Below are 21,615 nucleotides of genomic sequence, written 5' to 3'. Positions count from 1 at the left end.
CAAGAGAAAATTATCCTTATAGGTGATCTATTTGTTACTTGTTGCTTGATGTAGGAGCCACATATATGCGACGTGACGAGCGTATATGCGTAGCTAGTGTATGATCCTATACGGTAAATGTTACGCTTAGATTATGCCTTGTTTGCACTAATTGAATTGGTTATTCATGTTTCATTGATGTTATGGCTACGTGATGACTTGAAATTGTGGCTTAGAAGAATGCTTAGGGTTATGACTTGTGAATTGGGCATAAATAATTATTTTTCCATATTGAATGTCTTTGTTGAGCCGTGATCACATACTTGTCCTGTTGATTCATGATTTGGTTGTTAAATGGCTTATTTCATTCATGTTAAATATTATCATACGACTTTTGAACGATTAAATTGCTTATTGAATTGCTGAGATGAATTGAATTACACGATTAGTTATAGCTATCTTTAGCCTTCTGTGCTTTATCCACATTTCTATTATTATGATTCGGTGCCTTTAATTATTTTGTCTCATACATATATCTATGAGTTTGAGAGTTTAATATTGTGAATAGCTAAGAAAGTTGGTACCATGGATATTATAAGTGGATATTGGTTATTGATGATATTGTGTGGATTGGGTTGTACAATGCAACGATATTAGGTGTGGATCGGGTAGCATGCCACCACGGATCCTATGTGTGGAACGGGTGGCACACCGCCATGGGAATATTTGTGGATCGGGTTGCACACTGCGATGTTATTATTACTATTTTTTGATCGGTTTGCATGTTGCAATGGCGTTTGGATTTGGTACCATCCCTCCAAAGTCAGGTGATAACTTATGTTACTTTGGGCCCTTAGAGCATATGATACTCAAATTAGTATTGAATTGGATACTTTGTCAGTGCTGGGTATATGGAGATATGCAGTGAGAATTGATATTAGATTGTGAGTGTACATTGGTAGCATAGACTCATGAAGTCACTCTTATTTTACTTGAATGTTATTTGACTCGTATCATGATTGTGAAAGATTTGAGATATCTTATGTTGTGTGCTATCTCTTGTTTGGCAAGCATGTTTACTTATTGGCTTTACCAATGGTAGACTTGATTGAAGTGTCATGCTTTAGTCCATATGTTGTTTATGTCTCTTATGATTATTGAGCTGATAGTAGGTCCGACTATTGTCCTCTCGCCACTACTTCTTCTAGGCTAGACGTGATACTTATTTAGTACGTATTTTATGCTCATACTACACTTCTACATATTTTGTGAAGGTTTTGAAACTAATTTTGGTGTTATTCATCCACCGGAGTAGGAGTACTTTTAGGCGGCTTCGTAGTGAGCTGCTTACTTGATCCGATCCATAGCACATGGAGTTCCCTTATGATATTCGGCTAAAATTATATGTATTTATACACAAGCCACCTCACATTTTTCTTAAATCTTGTGTATTTCATGTGTCTTGTGATAATTTGAGCTAAATTTGGTGTTGTTATGAGTAGGAGCCAACCGGAAGAAATTTAGAACGAAAGGGCAAGAACTGGAGCAAAAAGAGAAGAAAAGAGCACAAGGGCAGACTAGTGCCTAGGCCAATGCTTGACACTGCCTGGGGGGCTGAAGGCAGGTCCAAATTTAGCCAAATCCTAGGCCAGCGTAGGGCTAGCGCGATGCGCTACCGTGGATGCTGAGCTTGGAAATTCTCCTATGTCGCCCGGGACTTGGTTTTTATGGCCCTACATGATCCCAACTCGTATAAAAAGGGTTCTAAACCTAATTTGAAGGGGGGAGGGGACGCCAATTTGAGAGCCTATAACACGTGAGGAGCATTCAGGAGCAAGGATTATTAGTTTTCTTTCATTCTTCTTAGTATTTTCAATCATTCAAACACTTGTAAATTTGATTAGTATTATCTTATGTAGCTAAGACCCAGTAGTTCTTGGGTTGTGAATAGCCATGAATATTGTTGGTTGGTGTTAACTTCTCCTTAATTATAATTTTTTATTATATAGTTATTTCTTCAATTTTGTGGTCAATTGCTTGATTGTCTGGGGAACAGGCAAGTTCTATCAACTATCTAGATTATGCTTGATAAAGCTATGTTTATATTAGAGAAGAAATGAAGAGGGCATGATCGTATCTCTAAAGTTAAGGGGGCAGATTTGTGGTTAGGATAGAAATATACCTAGTCACCATGCTTAATTGAATATTGTGATCTCAATGCGTTCTTGGTAGATTAATTTAATAGAAATATAGGCGCTAATCTATCCTGAGTAGGCGCGTAGTAATTCAGAAGAGTACTACGAGCATATAAAATTTGGTAAAATTAGATATCATAAGCTAATTGCACTAAAGGAGAATTAATTGTAACACAATATGATTGGTTAATTGATCACAACCCTAGAATGTTTATCCCTATTAATTTCACAAAGACAACCAATTTTCTATTGTGCTAGTTTAGTTTTTTGCTCTAATTATTTGTTTTAGTTAATAGTAACAAAATTCAACTAATTGCTCGACTTGACTTGATAAAAATTCTAGTTGAATTAGTAGGTAGTTAACGATAAGTCTCTGTGGGTTCATGCACTCTATTGATCACTATATTACTTGATGACAACGTATACTTGCGTGTATATTTGAGAGCAACAAGTTTTTAGCATCGTTGTCCGGGACTTGAATATTAATTGCATCACTAGATTTAGCTTTTGTTGTTTATTTTGTTAAGTCTAACATTTCTTTGTTTGGGTGCTCTAATCTCAGGAACTCTGGTTGAATTCGACGGGTCGGGAATCAAGATAAAATTCAAGGCTTTGATCCAGAACCTCAGAGAACATTTCACAGAAAGTTGAGAGAAGCAAGGGACACGAATAATCTTTGGGCACTCGTTCAACTATCTGTTGAGATGGCAGACCCGCAAATGTTTGCGGTGCAGGAAGTAGCATATGCCCAGCATTTCTAATATCACCTCTAGCATCGTGAAGTCTAGAATCACCGGGCACTTTGAGCATAAACAAATCATGATCCAGCTGGTACACACAAATGGGAAATTCATGGGTCTACCACATGAGGATTTGTATCAACATATTTTGAACTTCTTAGAGATCCATGATACTTACATCACAAATGGAGTCACATCGGACTATGTGAAACTCATATTGTTTCTTCCTCTCTCTATGGGTGAACCAAAGAGATGGTTGAAGGAGGAATCGGCTAACTCTATTACATCATGGAATGATCTAGCTTGCAAGCTCTTAGCATGTTTCTTCCTTTCAGGCGAGACAGCAAAAATCAGGAGTGAAATGGTCGCTTTTAAATAGAGTGATACGAACTATGAACAAAAATACGGATATATCAGAATACACGGAATCAACAAATAAAAGCTAGTTAGTCCTATTGTTTGGAAGAACAATAACCAATTATGATATGAAGCCTAATTACCTCTATGAACTCAATCAATTATAACCCTAAGCTATAAAAACCCTCAATAGATTTGTAACTCTTGAAAACACGGATAAAGTAATTAAGCAATTAAGCATTCACTACTAATTGATCACCAATTAAAACTAATTTAACACTAATGAAATCATAAACAACCCAATAAAGGAATTAAAGGCATAAACTCATAAATGCATTAAATAAAAGATAAGGAAAGAGTATGAGACTTGCATGTCTTCAAGTTTATCATTCATCAAGTCTCCCTAAAATAAAAGCCATAAGGGCTATTTATACTAGAGTGGGTATTTGGCTACAAATGACCCAAATACCCATAAGCTAATTCTAAGGAGCTAAGACTAGTCAATTATTACAAGTATAGCCTCCAACTACATGTAGTCTTCATTTGATGGCAAATTACACATATAGTCTCCCAATTGCGATAGTAACCATCAGTTGACATCCAAAGCGTGTGTTGGCTATCTTGGGTCGTACCATCCTCCCCTTGAAAGAAATTCGTCCTGAATTTGGACCTTGCAAAACCAAGAAAGTGGCAAACATATATACCAAGCCAATCACAATCAAAGCATTATATGTCCAAGCTAAAAGATCAAAGATCACAATATTGCACTCAAAAGTGACACTCTTATGAAATGACACAAACTTGACTATAAGAATGTGATGACCCGATAGTTCATTTTGAGTTCTAACCTTTATTTCTATGTTCCGAGACCACGATTAGCTCCGTTTAGCATTTCTCGATTTGGTGCGCAGTCCGTGTCTTATTACGGAACTGTTTATGTGAAAAACTAAAGAAAATATAAATTTTAGCCTTAAAATGATTTGAGTTGACTACGGTCAATATTTTATGTAATATGACCAGGATCGGTATTTTGACATTCCCTGTGGGTTCGTATTAAATTTGAAAGTCCCTACCTTTTTTTGACATGATTTGTTGAAAACTAATAAATTGAAGGTTTAAAGAATTCCGAAGTTTGACCATAGGTTGAATTTATTGCTACGGGGTTTGGATTTTGGTTTCAACACCTGGTATAGGTTTAATTTACCATTTAAAATTTGTCTACAAAATTTAGTGCAAAACGAAGTTGATTTGATATGATTCGACCACTCGATTGTAAATTTGAATTTTTTTGAGTTTCTTTGAAAATTTCATGCATTTTGATGTCCAATTCGTAGTCCTAGGTGTTATTTTCGTGTTTTGATCGCGCGAGCGAGTTTGTATGATATTATTACACTTGTGTGCATGTTTGGTTTGGAGCCTGAGGGGCTCAGTGAGTTTCGGATAGGCTACAGATCAATTTTAGACTTAGAGGATCTGTTGGTTCAGCTGCTGTTGATGTCTGGTGTTTTGCGCTTCGGGTTCGTGAAGGGGAACTTGGGGCTGGGGTGGTTTACTTCTACTCGAACGCAATGGGATAGGTGATATTCTGGGGGAGGCAGGGGTTGTTCTACACGAACGCGAGCCCAAGCTCACGAACACGAAGGGCAAGGGGGACTGGCCATTGCGAAGGCGTACGCCTCTCGCGAACGCAAAGGCCATTAGGCCGTAATGCATCACGATCGCATCAGGTGTCTAGCGAACGCGATGAACACCTGACTCCCGGTCTTTAAAACTTCTAAAAATCATGAATCATCCCATTTTTCACCTTTTTCAAGTTTGAGCTCGGCCTAGGGGCGATTTTGAAGAGGTATTTCATCCCAACTTCATAGGCTAGTAGATTGTAACTTGTTTCCTTACATTTCCATAATCACCCATTAATTCTAACCTTTAATCTATGCTTTTTCATGGTTCAAATTAGGGATTTAGGTAGAAATTGGGGATTTTGAAATATTGAAATTTAGACCTCAAATTGAGGTCGGATTTCGAAACTAATCACATAACCGGGCTCGGGGGTAAATGGGTAATCGGGTTTTGATCCGAATTTCGGGTTTTGACCAAGCGGACCTGGGGTTAACTTTTGTTGACTTTTTTCAAAAACATTAAAGATTGAATTTTTTCACTTGTGGGTAGTTTCTAAAGATTATTTTGAATTATTTGAACTATATTTGATTAGATTTGATTTGTTTCGAGGCTAATTCTAGAGAAAAAGCAGCGGTTGAGCATTGATTTGGTTGCAGAGTGAGGTAAGTGTCGTGGTTAACCTTGACTTGAGGGATTAGGACTTGTTGGTCTATTTGCTATGTGTTTTATGTATAGGGACAACGTATATCTGGGGTGACGAGTACCTATGCGTTGTCATTGGGTTAAAGCATGCGGGAGGAAATTGTTTATTAGTATTATATTGTTCCATTAATTATGACATACATGCTTAGGTTAGATTATTACTTCTTTGATTATTCATTTCGTATTTATTGATTATTTCAAAGTTGCTGAATATTATTTTGGAGGTTGAAGTTTGATATCATGGCACCATATTTGAAGTTAAATTTATTCTCTGCATCGTTTATTATTCGAATTCTTATTATCATTATTATATGGTGAAGAGGAGAGTTAAAGCACAAAGGGTGATGCCATGCCATTTCATTTACATTCTCATTATTACATTGTGAGGACGAGAGTAAAAGCACGAAGGATGATGTCGTGCCATTTCATTCATATTATCATCATTTAATGGTGAGGAAGAGAATAAAAGCACGAAGGGTGATGTCGTGCCATTACATACGTATTATTATTACATGGTGAGGATGAGAGTAAAAGCACGAAGGGTGATACCATGCCATTTTATTCACATTATTGCATGGTGAGGACGAGAGTAAAGCACGAAGGGTGATGTCGTTCCATTTTCATATCATTGGTTTGACTGATTTTCCCGATTTTGGTGATATACTTGGTTATTTTGTGATTTCATACATGTCGTAGTTTATCATATCTTCCCCCTTTCGCATGTCCCCTCCCAGTTTGTACGTTATCATTCTCTGTTATTATTGCTACTTTATATACACTTGTACAAGTTTATTTACGTAGGTGTCTTGTCATAGCCTTGCCACTACCTCGTCGAGGTTAGACTCGACACTTACGGAGTACATTGGGTCGGTTGTGGTCATACTACACTTCTGCACTTCTTGATCCTAGCGGCACTCAGTAGCTTTATGCTCGGATTCAGACACAGTTAGATACTTGAGGTATAGTTGCACGACGTCCGCAGCCCTGAAGTCTCCTTCCCTTCTATCTGTACTATTTTATTGAGTTTCAAAACAATCGTACTTTGTTCAGACCTTATTTGTAGCACTCTAGATGCTCATGTATTCGTGACTCTAGGTTCTGGGATATATTTAGATTTTGTTGTTCGGTGCTATATTACTCTACTTCAGACTTTTTGTCACGCCCCAAACCTGGGGGGCGACATCGGCACCCGGTGCCTCACTTAACCGAGCATACCAACTTGAGACTGAGGGACTCTGAACATACAATGTCATACTTTGGCCATAGGGCCAAATTGCAAGACAATTTGTGACACAAAATATAAAACTGAACGGAAACTAGCTTTGACTGAACATCAATATAAAGCTGGGGTTTTGTGATGTATATAAGGTTGAAAATAATGTATATATGTTGTTATTGTTGTTTTCTTTTGTTGTTGGTGTTATCTCGAATTGGGAGGAAGTAAATATTATAGGGGAGATGCTGCCCGTTTTAATATGAAATAAGTTTGTCGTTCGTTGTGCGATAGTCGTACCTTTCGTAGCTTAATGATAGTATTATTATCGTTGTTATAGATTAATATGCTAAGAGATGAGTTCAACGTAGTTATTGGAAATACTGTGATAAGGTATGTTAAGGCTAAACCTTTCCTTCATTTTGACATGATCCCGTAACTACATGTGTTTCATAACGAGACATAAAGAGAAGTTTATATTCCTGAATTTATGTACATTATCCTAGTCTCATAAGTTATCATATTCTCCCTTATCAGGGCTTTATATTCAGTTAAGTATTGTCTTCTTCTAATCAAGAGAGTAGAAGGTCTATATATATATATATATACAGTATTATAGTATTTTGACCATCATCGAGCTATAGTTGGTGGGCAGGCCCCTATTGGGCAACCTCTTATCAAATGATAAGTTATATACCGAGCCTACTGTGGTTGAGCGCCTATGAGCGAGCCCGAAATTGCCGAGATACTAAGCCTAGTATGGTCGAGCGCCTATGAGCGAGCCTACTACGTCCGAGCAGTTACACGTACCAAGCCTTATAAGGCCGGGCAACTATTTTACTTACTATATTGAAAGAGTTGAGTCAGTATCAGAAGGTAAGTATATCTCCAGATCATCTTTGACTCCCAATTACTTTCAGTTATTATATTATTAGTTCAGTTTTAGCTTTCAGTTATTTTATTGCCTTACATACTAGGTACATTATTTCGTACTGACATCCCTTTCCTGGGGACGCTGTATTTCATGCATACAAGTTCGGATAAATAGACTGGTAGACCTCCTCCGTAGGTGTTGTCCGTGTTCAGCTTGATAGGTAAGCTCCACATCCTTCGTAGTTGCCGGGTCTAGGGTTTTTATTACCTATTATGTATATATGTATATATATTATGGGTAGGTCAGGGCCCTGTTCCGACCACAGTACATCCATCAATAGAGGCTTGTAGGCATATCTTGTCAGTCAGTGCAGTATTCTATGCTTGTAGGAATATTTATCTATACTTTTTATATTGATGTTCAGTCAGAGCTAGTTTCCGTTCAATTTTATATTTTGTGTCACAAATTGTCTTGCAATGTGGCCCTATGGCCAAAGTATGACATTGTATGTTCAGAGTCCCTCAGTCTCAAGTTGGTACACTCAGTTAAATGAGGCACCAGGTGCCGGTTTTGCCCCCCAGGTTCGGGGCGTGACACTTTTATTGTTATCATTGTTAATATTTTGATTCCAATTGTTATTAAAATCGGTTAAATTATCTATTTCACATCGGCTTGCCTATCAAGTGGATGTTAGGCGCCATCATGACCCCGAGGTTGGGATTCCGGGTCATGAAAAGTTGGTATCAAAGCCCTAGGTTGCTCAGGTCTCACGAGTCATGAGCAAGCTTATTAGAGTTTGGACGAACGGTACAAAGATGTATGTACTTTTCTACTAGAGGTTATGGAATTTTAGGAAAAATTTCACTTCTTTCTTTCCCTATCGTGTGATTTTATTCTATCATTGATGTTTGAATCATTTCATTCTTGTTCTCTCCCAGATGGTGAGAACATGCACAACATCTATAGACTGGTAGGAGCCCGATCCCCCATTTACAGCCACTACCTGGGGTAGAGGTCGAGGCCGAGGTTGAGCCAGAGGCCGAGGTTGAGCTAGAGGCCGAGGCAGAGCTCAGCCTATAGCTCGAGAAGCAGTACCTACAGTGGAGCCTCAGATTAATAATGAGGAGGAGATCCCAGCTCAGACCGTACCAATTGGACCAGCTCAGGTCCCGGAGAGATTCATAGCCACTTCAGTACTTCAGGACGCTCTAGTCCGCTTGGTAAGCCTTATGGAGAGTGTGGTCTAGACCGGTGCATTTCCGGTGGCACCAGCCGTCTCTCAGGCTGGGGGAGGAGCACAGACTCCCGCTACTCACACTCCGGAGTAGATGGCTCCCCTATATTAGACTCCAGCGGTCCAGCTAGTTGGGGTAGTTTAGCCGGTTGTTTCTGTACAAACCGGGGAGAGGCTCGCGATGTCTATTGAAGGATTAATGCGATTGGACAAGTTCACAAAGCTCTTCCCTATTCACTTTAGTGGTGTACCCTCTGAGGACCCCCAGGATTACTTGGACCATTGCCACGAGGTGTTGCATAATATGGGTATTGTTGAGACCAATGGGGTTGACTTTGCAGTGTTCCAGATGACCGATTCTGCCAAGAGATGGTGGAGAGATTATGTGTTGACCAGACCAGCAGGTTCACCTTCACTTACCTGGGATCAGTTTTCACAGCTATTTCTAGAGAAGTTCATTCCTTTCACCTTGATAGAGGAGTATCGCAGGTAGTTAGAGTGTACCTTCAGCAAGGTAGCATGAATATCACCCAATATGAGACCCGATTTGTGGACCTAGCTCACTATGCAGTTATTTTACTCCCCACTAAGAGGGAGAGAATGAGTTGATTCATTGATGGACTCACTTTCAGCATTAGGCTATAGATGGCCAAGGAGATCGGAGATGATATTTCTTTCCAGAGGGCCGTAGAGATTGCTAGGCGGATCGAGATGGTTAGTGGTCAGGAGAGGGGGCTAGTGTCTGATAAGAGGCCTCTTCATTTCAGTGGTTTCAGTGGTGCCTCATATGGAGGCAGGGGTACTTTTGGTAGAGGCCATCCTCCTAGGTTAATCCAATCAGCGCTTCAGGCATCCCATGGTGCTTCGGGTAGTCGTGGTCCTTATGTACCTCATCCTAAGCAGTTAGCCTATGATGCACCATCAGCTCTTATTGGTGCACCTCTGATCCAGAGTTATCAGGGTGGTCATCCAGGTCGACAGGGCCAGTTCCAGGTTCAGCAGTCACAGCAGCCGAGGGCTTGCTATACTTGTGAAGATCCGAGGAACCTTTCTAGATTTTTCCCCAGGTCACTGGGCGGCATGCCACAGCAGAAGTCTCATGCCATGTTTCCAGCATGGTTGCTTCACCGCCCACTCAGCCAGCTGGAGGCGGGGGTCAGGCTGCCAAAAGGTGGAGGTCAGGTCATTAGAGGTGGAGGTCAGGCCATTAGAGGAGGAGGTCAGGCCGTTAGAGGTAGAGGCCAGCGAGCTAGAGGTCGTTCAGGAGGCATAGGTCAGAGTGGTAGGGTCCAACCCATTTTTTATGTATTCCCATCTAGAACTGAGGCCGAATTATATGACGCCATTATCACAGGTACTGTTCCAATTTTCCATAGAGATGCTTTAGTTCTATTTGATTCGGGCTCTACTTATTCCTACGTGTCATCCTATTTTTCTTCATATCTAGTTGTGCCTCGTGATTCTTTGAGTGCTCCTGTATATTTGTCCACGCTTGTGGGAGATTCTATTATTGTAAACCGTGTTTATCGCTCGTGTATGATTACTATTAGGAGTCTTGAGACTAGTGTAGACCTCCTGCTTCTTGATATGGTAGACTTTGATGTTATTTTGGGCTTGGATTGGCTGTCACCTTATCATGCTATATTGGACTGTCATGCCAAGATGGTGACCTTAGCCATGTCGGGGTTGCCTCGATTATAGTGGAGAGGGACTCCTTTCCATTCTACCTGCAGGGTTATTTCTTATGTGAAAGCTCGGCGTATGGTCGAAAATGGATGTTTAGCTTATTTGGCTTATATTCGCGATTCTAGTGTGGAGGTTCCTTCTATGGATTCAGTACCAGTTGTGTGTGAGTTTCTAGAGTTGTTTCCTGCATATCTGTCGGGGATGCCACCCGACAAAGATATTGACTTCTGATTGATTTGGCTTCGGCCACTCAGTCCATTTCTACTCCACCACACCGTATGGCCCCGCCTGAGTTGAAGGAACTGAAGGAGCAGTTGCAAGATTTTCTTGATAAGGGATTCATCAGACTTATTGTCTCACCTTGGGGTGCGCCCGTGTTGTTTGTGAAGAAGAAAGATGGTTCGATGAGGATGTGTATAAACTATCGGCAGTTGAACAAAGTCACTATAAAGAACAAGTATCCGTTGCCGAGGATTGATGACTTATTTGATTAGCTTAGGGTGCCAAAGTGTTTTCGAAGATTGATTTGAGATCTGGCCACCATCAGTTGAAGATTAGGGCATCGAATGTCCCTAAGACATCTTTTCGGGCTCGGTATGGGCATTATGAGTTCCTAGTTATGTCATTTGGGTTGACAAATGCCCCAGCAACATTTATGGATTTGATGAATCGGGTATTTAAGCCCTATTTGGATTCTTTTGTGTTCGTCTTCATTCATGATATCTTCATTGTTGATACCCAATTTTGCCCTCATTTTTAAAAATATCATATATACTTTCAAAATATCATTGCTAAATCATCACCAATTTACAAGACTCATATAAGGACTTTCAGTAATGTTTCATAATTTTTAGGGCTTTAAAATGATTTTCTTGCATTTAAATTGTTCAAATATTTATTAATTATCCTTTAAAATTATTTTGTGATGAATTAATCATCCATATTTATTATTTACACCCACATGTATGTTTTATAACATTTTACTTCATTTCATATAATTACATTTGCATTTTTTAGCTATTTACACAATATTTGCAATAATAGCCCATATTTTACAATTAATTGTATTTATCATTTTATTCTTGGACGAAATAATTTTTTATATTTTTATAACCTTCCACTATAATTTTTAAAACATTAAGTTTCATAAATAGTATTTTTTATATTAATTTAGCTATTTTATTAAATTGTTTTTTCCCTAATTTCTTCTATTTAAAATCTGGCCAAACCAGGCCAAAGTCTCACACTCAATCCACCATCCCACACCCCAAGCTAGCCCATCTGCCATGGCCCAAATCAAATGACCTTATTAACCCCACCCGGACGCGACCCGTTTATTTGACTCACTCCGCTTCTCCTCTAATCTTGGTCGTTGATCTCAAATGATCAACGGCCCACAACCATTCTCCCATTTTTAATTACATCCACCAAAACCCTAAAGACCTTTCCCCCAAAACCATCCGCCTTTGCATTCTCCCTACTTATCCCTTCTTCTTTACAAACCCTAGCCGCCGTATCTCTAAATCCTCTCCAAATTCGGCCCTAAAATGGAATCAATCATTGATTCACTTACCTATTTTATGAAACTTCCCTATTGTGCTTACGTCTATGGTATTACTTAGTTCTTGCCCTATTTTTCGCAAGAGCTACCTTTCAAAATCAGGCTCGATTGACTTTGATCTTCGAGGATTCAGATGGTATTTCGTCTATATACACCTGAAAGGAGGCGATTTTTGCACTCCTAGTTCGATTTACAGTTGGTTGGACCCAACTAGGGTTTGAATTTCGATTTCTCCTTTACCGGTTCTATTATTGATTGCATGTTATATTTTCTTTCCTTATTTGTGCTTGATTGATTTTTTGCCATGTTTGTTCGTTCCATTTTTACAACTATATAAGCTCTCATTTCCTCATTCCCCTTCTAAGGCTAGACAACCATCACTTGACTACTGTTACTACCACTACTCTCTCACTCTCACTCATTCTACATTATTCTGAGACTTTGATTTTGGCTGGCTGAAAGCCAAGGCCATCGGGACTTGACTATAGACCTCTCTTAGTGTGAGCACTGCCCGGGGTTCATCTGAGACCCTTGGGAACTCTAACACACTGAGAATTTTGGGGTTTCTGCCGTTCTCTCCTTGTTACTAATAAGCAAGTTGCTGGCTCTTAATTTCTACCTTATTAGCTCGTTAATTCTACAAATTGGTGAGTAATGAGACTCTTGCAATTCTATTCTTTTTGCTTGTGTTCATGTCATTCAGGTCTTTGTGAATCAATATGATATTGTTTGCCTCTGTTCGTGTTCATATTTGCCTTAGCATTATCCTGTATCCCGGTGCTTTTCCAGTATCTGAACTTGCTTGAATTCTGAGCTTCGATGCATGTATGTTATATGTGTGCAATTTGAATGATTTCTAATTACTTTCAGCTTGCTCTGCAATTCTGATTACCTTAGACTCCCCAATTTTGCTAATGTTGCGCATGCTATACTCTTTCACTTGTTATAAACCTATGTTGTTAGTTTTTTATGTCAGACTCACCATGTGGAGATTAAGTTCTATTAGTTCTCCTAGATTCATGTTCAAGCCATTGTTTGACCAATCCTGTCACCCAAGCTTCTAAAATGCAAGTGCCAATATGCTTTTATGTGAACCTGCTGAATGTCATATAATCCTCTCCCTATAAGGTATTGCTTCAGGGCTATTTAATTGATTGCTATGTGTGGTTCATTAACTTATATATGTTTAAGTGGTTTATCTATAATTGTTGAGTGCTGGGTTTGGCAAGAGTTCACGCGTGGCCCTGGGATGTGCAAATGGACACACTCTCCTATTTGAGATGTGTTTGGATCTAGGTCTGATATTCGAGTAAGAATGAACATGTTGAAGGCCCAGGCAGTGCTGGGTTATTTTCATTTGGGCTGCTCTTGGGCCAGCAGTTGTGCAATGTGTAATACTTATACTCATATTCATTAATTTAGGCCGGTAATAATTTGTAAATGAGACAGTTGGGGAATTAGTGGAATAGGGAACGAGTATCCTTTAATCTTCTTATGAACGGGTAGAGAGCATGCTTATAGGTGTTTGCGTGCTTTATTTGCTACTTTGTTCTACATGCTCCTATTCTACACACTCATATAAATCATGCCTATAGGAATCATGCACACCTCACTTGTACAGTGTTCACTTGTTTCATTGTATTGACACACTTAGATGACATATATATAGGGATAAAGTATCATAAAATAAATTTCAGTGATTAGAAATCCTGCCTATAGGATACTGTCACCTGCCTAAGAAGCATGTCTATAAAACATCAGCACTGGTAATTGGGAATTCTGGGATCGTTTCACTGCCTCATTGAGCAAACAATTAGAGATCATGCCTATAGGACTTGCAATGCTTTTAATCTGCCTACGCATTAGTCTAAAGCTACAGTACTGCTTGTACAATACTAGAAATCAGAATCACATAGAAACCATGCTTATAGGACTTAACGACTCTAATGCGTCTTAATTCTAAAAATTGTCTATTGTTGAATCTGCCTGCGTGCAATTTGTTGTTTGTGTGTGGAGTTCAACTTGAGCCTTTTCTTGCATTTATGTGTAGTCCTATATGTTTCGAGTGTGCGCTAGTTTTATCACTTTTTAGCATCCTAAGTAGAGTCTAGAACCACCTAATAGTAGGTCCAAAGCCTCATGAACCATAGGCCTGGGACGGGTAATGTACGTATAGGACACGACCTAGAATTGAATTGGAGCTCCTTTAGGTAAACAACTTTAACATAGTAATCGGGTAGCAGGAGATGATAGTCTGTGCCCGCTGAATAATATGAGCAACCCCTACCTCAAGGGAGTTGCGAAGTATTATTTATGTTGCACGGGGTGATCCTTTATGCTAAAAAACATAAGACTCCCCCCCCCCCCCCATTTTTCTTTATATGTTTGTTGTTCACACTTAGTTAACAAATATAAACTTAATCAAGTTGTACTGTATAACCTCTAAAGACTTGTATTTATTATCTATATAGTCTAATTATTGCCAGATTTTCTTTGCACGTGTTCATAATAGAACATTTAAACGCCATGTCCTCCTTCACTTATATGATCGCTTAGGATAATTGTAATCCTATAATCCCCATAGTATAAACTTCGGCCGGGACCCATAGTTGTGGACCTCGAAGCGTGCCTAACACCTTCTCTTTGAGGTAACTTGAGCCCTTACCCGATCTTTGGTGACGTTGACTAGTTAAAACATAGTTATTTGCAAATAGGTGCCCTAACGCACCTTAAAATCATAAGGTGACGACTCTTCTCTTTTAATACCCACTTAAAAGAGTTATCACACGTCGAAACCCGCTTTCGCGAGAAAACTGGGCGCGACAGCATGGCGACTCTGCTGGAGATTTAAACTTAGGCTCTTACCATAAGGAAGTTGACTTATGTGGATTAACGGATATATTTGATGACATGTACATCCCTTCCCTTATCTTTCTTTATTTGTTTAATTTGCTATAACATGTACATCCCCTCCCTTATTTCCCTTTATTTGCTATGACATGTACATCATTTCCCTTATCTTCCTTTATTTGTTTAATTTTCTATAAGATGTACATCCCCTCCCTTATTTCCCTTTATTTGCTATGACATGTACGTCCTCTCCCCCGTTTCCCTCATCTTGTCTAAGACTGTTATATCATGACTCTCCCATCCCTTTTTCCCTATCTGCTTCATTACGTTCTCGTACAGTTTCATGAGTTAAACTGACTTCTCTCTTTTGCCTTTCTTTTTTTTCCTCTTCTTTTCCTTCTCTTGTTCATCTTTACCATATTATTTACTGTTTTATGCACTTTTATCATGTAAATACTTGACAACATGTTACTATTTCTGCATAAAGCATGCTCCACATCATACTTCACTCATGCTTATTATCAACATAGCGGCGCTTGATGAGTGTCCGCGCTTTCCTAAAAACACCCTTTAAATTGGAAAGGCTTATTTGCGGTAGACTAGTCGATCAGTAGTGCAGTCGACGGTCCCATGCCTTTCCCTCTCAAGTTGTCCACTTGAGAGTAACAGTCTAGACCTTTCTAGAAAACCACACTCCGATTTGAAATGTACATGCATCATGATGAACCTAATATGGATTGAGACGTCATTAACGTAACAACTCGCTTAGATGAACCTTGTCCAAAGTCCGGCGGAATTTCCATAATCCCAAAGGACACCATCATATTATGTGCATTACTTGGAGAAAACGTGCCAACATGTTGATTATTATTGCATACATAACTGAATCTGGAGGGGGAAGGGCTAACCTTTATTTGTTTGCAGAAAATGAACCACGAAATCCCCAGGTTCGGTATGGTCCAGAATATCCCACCTCTGCTAATTTACTGGTGGAATGACTTTGCACCCTGTGACAGAAATCATGTGAGGAGAGTATTGGGTAATCTGCCATCTTTACTAAACATTCAACCAAACAGGGAACTGATCGAGGCTGCTACCATGTTCTGGGATGAGAAGAGATTTGTTTTTCGATTTGGCAATATAGAAATGACTCCTCTCCTGGAAGAAATAGGGGGTTTCACCAAGTTACCGTGGGATAGTCCAGGACTACTGGTGCCAGAGAATTGCACTCCACATGGCGTTCTGAAAATGTTGGGTTTTAAGAAGAGTGATGAGCTGGTCTGTCGGAAAAAATCATACATCCCTTTTGAATTTCTCTATGAGCGTTATGGGCATAGCAAATCACATCTCCTTCATCATGAGGATCTAGCCATTACCTGTTTGGGATGGGTACACCACCGGGTTTATGTTTTCATAGTCTATTTCCTAGTTCTGTTGATCTTTCCAATGCAACGGGGAAGAACTCATACTTGCTTAGCCATGGTTTCTAGGACCTTAATGAAGGGTATCGAGGAGCAAAAGTACAATATCATCCCGATGATCTTAACTGAGATGTACCGTGCTATGGGTCGGTGCAAGCATGGGTCCGGACGCTTTGAGGGTTGTAATCTCTTGCTACAAGTTTGGTTGCTAGAACACTTTCAGAGGGGTGAGTATCGCCCTGAGTTTCTGCGCAGGCCACTGAATGACTACATAGCCAGTCATCATCCAAAGAAGATGATGTTCATTCTAGACAGGTTTGCAAAGCCTGGAAATATTGTAGGCTAGGTGCGTTTCTTCAGCAATCTGACAAACGAGCAAGTGCATTGGATGTTTGAATGGTTTCCTAGTAGTGAGTTCATTATCAGATCCACTAAGTCGACAGAGAGGTTGGAATATCTAGAGCAATGATTGATGGAGCTAGAAAGGAAGATGAGAAAGAGACTTTAGGATTGTCAAGGCATGGACGATGATGAAGGAGAAAAGCTGGCAAAGGCTTACTTGCTACTGGACATGCGCGATCTGGGAAACATGATTGATGGGGTCAATAGATCCAAGCATGGAGAAGGTCCTTTAGAGACCAAGTATATTAGAAAATAATATCCTTTACTGCTTTCTAGATTAGATTTCGATGTAATAAGGCTTAATGGCATTAGTGACATTATTATTGTCGATTTATTGGAATATTGATTTGGCTTATTATCACACTAATAGAATGAGGCAAATGTTGGCATGAATTTTCTCCAAGTTTATGTGTCGCTTAGGCATACCTCAGGCACAATAAGGTCCCCAAAGTTAGGACGCGAATTATTGCATGACCTTATGTGATACATGCTTAAATATTGCAAACACTATTTTACTTTATCTTACTGACTTGGTTACCTTTTGTTTTTCTCCTTCTTTTGATTATTCTCATTCCCTAAGGTTAGTTTGTGCATACTCGCATCATCAACATACCACACCAGATCCAGAGGTCCTCCACCCCCTCCTCCACCTAGCGATCCAAAAAACAAAGGCAAAGGTAAAGAGAATATGGATAATATAAGTAGTATTCGAAAATACAATGCTACCGTGGCAAAGAATGTCGAAACCTCAGACGGGAGAAGCACGCCGGGACAGAATGATTTGGTCTTACGCTTGGAGCAAAAAATCCTAGAGCTGCAAGGTGAGCTTGAACAGGTCCAAAATCTGGAAAATCTTTTCCTTACTCTAAATGTTCCCGACATCAACCAGCAAAATACAACCACTCAGAACCAAACACCACCACAAAACCAGAATCAACCACCCATATCTCTGAATCCTCCCGCACCGTACTAGTATCACAATCCCGCACCTCCTCAAAACCTTAACCCACCACCAGTGCAAACCCCTCAACAAAACCACCATCACCCGACCCAATATCCACAAACCACCACTTATCACACTCCTCAAAATGCGCCATAATCTACTCCCGATCCCCCTCAAACCTCAATCAATGATCACCCATATACCTAAGTTCCAGGAACTTATCAAGGCAACCCGATATACATGGAAACCTTACCCCATACCCCACAACAAACCATGTACAAACCTGAGCCAATCGAGAAGGACCTGCTCATTCGAAACATGGTAGAAGAACTCATGAAATTGACAAGGAGAGTCCAGAGTGTTGAATGTTTAAACTAAGAAGATTTGTGTATCCATCCAGATGTAGAACTTCCGAAGGGTTACAAACCTCCCAAGTTTGAGATGTTTGATGGCACTAGTGACCCAATGGTGCATCTGAGAACCTACTGTGACAAGTTTGTAGGAGTGGGTAAGAACGAGCAAATCCATATGAAACTGTTCATGCGAAGTCTTACAGGAGACGCCTTGTCTTGGTAAATCAGTTAAAATCCGAAGAAGTGGGAAAATTGGGTAAGCATAGAATCAGATTTCGTGGATAGGTTCAGGTTCAATACAGAGGACGCGCCAGGCATTTTCTACCTTCAAAACCTCAAGAAGAAGCCGACAAAAAACTTCCGCGAGTATGCTACCCGTTGGAGATCAGAGGCCGCCAACGTAAGGCCACCACTTGAAGAAAAACAGATGAACAAGTTCTTTGTTAGAGCTAAAGATCCACAGTACTATGAAAGGCTGATGCTTATCGAGAATCACAAGTTCTCAGACATCATCAAGTTAGGAGAAAGGATAGCAGAAGGAATCAAGAATGGGATGGTGACAAATTTTGAGGCACTGAAAGCCACAAACAAACCCTTGTAATCAGGAGGTATTTCGAAGAAGAAAGAAGTGGGTGCCGTGATGGTAGCTCAGGGCCCTAAGTCTCCCCTTACATACCAAACACCTCCACCCACATGTCAACCCTCACCTCCAAAATACCAGTACCCCGCCACTTCCTACCATACATATAATACCCAACCTGCATCTTACCATTCACCTCCGCTCGCCCGCCAAAATTACCCAAAGCCATGACCAAACTTTTACCGCAGATCTCCCAGACAATACACCCCATTCGCTGAACCCATAGCCCAACTGTATGAGAGACTAAAGGCCGCTGGTTACGTAACCCCTATTCCTGTAGTTGTTGTTGAGAACCCTTCCCAGTGGGTTAATCCCAACAAAACCCATGCCTATCACTCAGTCATTATTGGTCATACTATTGAAGAATGTCGCATGTTAAAGGACAAGATTCAGAAACTGATCGACACCAAGGTTATATAGGCAAAGAAAGCCGCACCAAATGTCTGTAATAACCCTCTCCCGGATCATAGGGGCGAGGGAGTGAACGTAATAGAAACTGATGAGGAATGGGATCAGAAGGGATCCATTGGACTTATTCGAGAGGGGATACTCCCATGACATCTCCTGTCACCCTCTCGCCGATTATGGTACAAACCAATCTACCATTTGAGGTCGAGGTAGCTACGCCCTTCACTGTGATGGTAGCTCCCACACCATCTTATAAGTCTGATATCGTACCATGGGATTATGTTGTGGAGGCAAGAAGAAATGGAAAAGCCGAGATGCAAGATATAGGTGATGCACAAGGCATGACTAGAACTGGCGGAGTTTACACACTTGAGAATCTTGGAGGAACAACCAAAGAAGATGCATCTAAGCTACCTGTCGTTGAAACGAGCATTGACAATCTTTGGAGGAAGGTACAGGCGAGGGAATACTCTGATATTGATCACCTGAACAAGACTCCCAGATATCCATTTGTCATTGTTGCAAAATTCAGACACGCACAAGAACGCCTTGATGAAAGTGTTAAGTGAAGCTTATGTGCCCGCCGGTATCACTAGCGGGGAGATATCTAACATGGTCGGACAGGTATTGGAGAATCATACAATCACTTTCCACGAAGATGAGATACTGCCAGAAGGGTTGAGCCATAACAAAGCGTTGCACATCACTGTGCAATTCGAAGATAAGTTCATTGCCAAGGTCCTGATAGATGGAGGTTCGAGCTTGAACATATGCCCACTGACCACTATGAAAAAGATTAGGTAAAGGACTGTATGAGATACGGATGGGAAGCGTGAATGTGAAAGCATTTAATGGATCTCAGAGAGCCTCTATCGGAGAAATCAACCTTGATCTACATATGTGCCCGACCTGGTTTGATATCGAATTCCAAGTGCTAGACATATCTGCCACCTACAACCTGTTGTTGGGATGACCATGGATACATGTAGCTGGGGCAGTCGCTTCTACCTTGCAGCAGGTTGTTAAGTTTGAGTGGAATCATCAGGAGGTGATCATTCATTTAGATGGAAGCAACCCAATTTACACCAACTAGACCGTGCCAGTCATCAAAAAGGGAGGAAATTGGGAGGAGAAACATACCACCTCATTGAACGAGTAAACGCAATTTAGAAAGATCGATGGTGGAGCAATAAGTTAGAAAGCATATTGATGTGGTTGGGATATGAACCAGGCAAGGGTCTTGGCCGAAAGCTTCAGGGGATCATAGAACCCATACGACCATAGTATCATGGCACGACCTTTGTGATCGGATATGAATATACTGTGAAAGAGTACCAGGATTGGACACCGTCGTGGCGCACCGATTACTATCCGCTGGAACAACCCATACCACCGCTGCACCAGACATTCCGCCAGACTGACATGATTTGGGGATCCGAGGAGGAAGCTGTTTCTGGACAAGGAAGATATGGACTACAGTGCAATTTTAGAAGGGGGGGAGATCTTACTATTCAGACAGTAGGAGAAAGAGTTGTTCTCAAGAACTAGACCGTTGCACCGTCCCGAGCTCGCCGAGTACCTAGGTAGCCTGGCAAAATTAGCATGACTTATTTTTAAATTGTTTTTGAGCATTTAAGACATTTCCAATGTTTTGTTTTGAAATAATTACTTGAGCCATCGAGTCATACTTATTGACAATTTTAAGCTTTATTAATGCATTATTACTTTTCGTATTTATTATTATCTTTCTACATTATTTTCAGCGTAATTATTACATATCCTGATGAACCTATGAATGTGACATGTAATGAGACAACGCAACATAAGGACAATGATTCGGAAGATCTGGAAGATGATATAATACCTGCGGAAATTATCAAAGAAGTAGAGAATTTTGAGAACAAAATAAAGTCCAACTTGGAGGAAACTGAGGCAATTAACTTGGGGGATTATGAAAAAGCCAAAGAAACTCGCATAAGCATTCATCTATCACCGTCGGAGAAGGAAGAGTATATCAGGTTTTGAAAGAAATATGAGAATATTTTGGCATGGTCCTACGACGACATGACTGGGTTAAGCACATCCATATTAGCTCACAAGCTACCCACCAATCCCATGTGTCCGCCGGTAAAGCAGAAGCTCAGAAAATTCAAGCCAGATATGAGTTTGAAGATAAAAGAGAAAGTTACCACGCAAATCAAATCCCAGGTCCTTCGAGTGGTCGAATACCCAACTTGGTTAGCTAACATTGTGCCGGTTCCGAAGAAAGATGGGAAAGTAAAGGTATGTGTTGACTATCGAGATCTAAACAGAGAAAGTCCTTGGAATGATTTTCCGTTGCCCAACATACACATACTGATCGATAACTGCGCCAAGCATGAACTCTAATCATTTGTGGATTGTTTCGCCGGATATCACCATATTTGGATGGATGAGG

The sequence above is a fragment of the Nicotiana tomentosiformis genome, chromosome 10 (genome assembly GCF_000390325.3).
Source record: "Nicotiana tomentosiformis chromosome 10, ASM39032v3, whole genome shotgun sequence".
Taxonomy (NCBI): domain Eukaryota; kingdom Viridiplantae; phylum Streptophyta; class Magnoliopsida; order Solanales; family Solanaceae; genus Nicotiana; species Nicotiana tomentosiformis.
Note: the sequence above shows the minus strand (reverse complement) of the source record.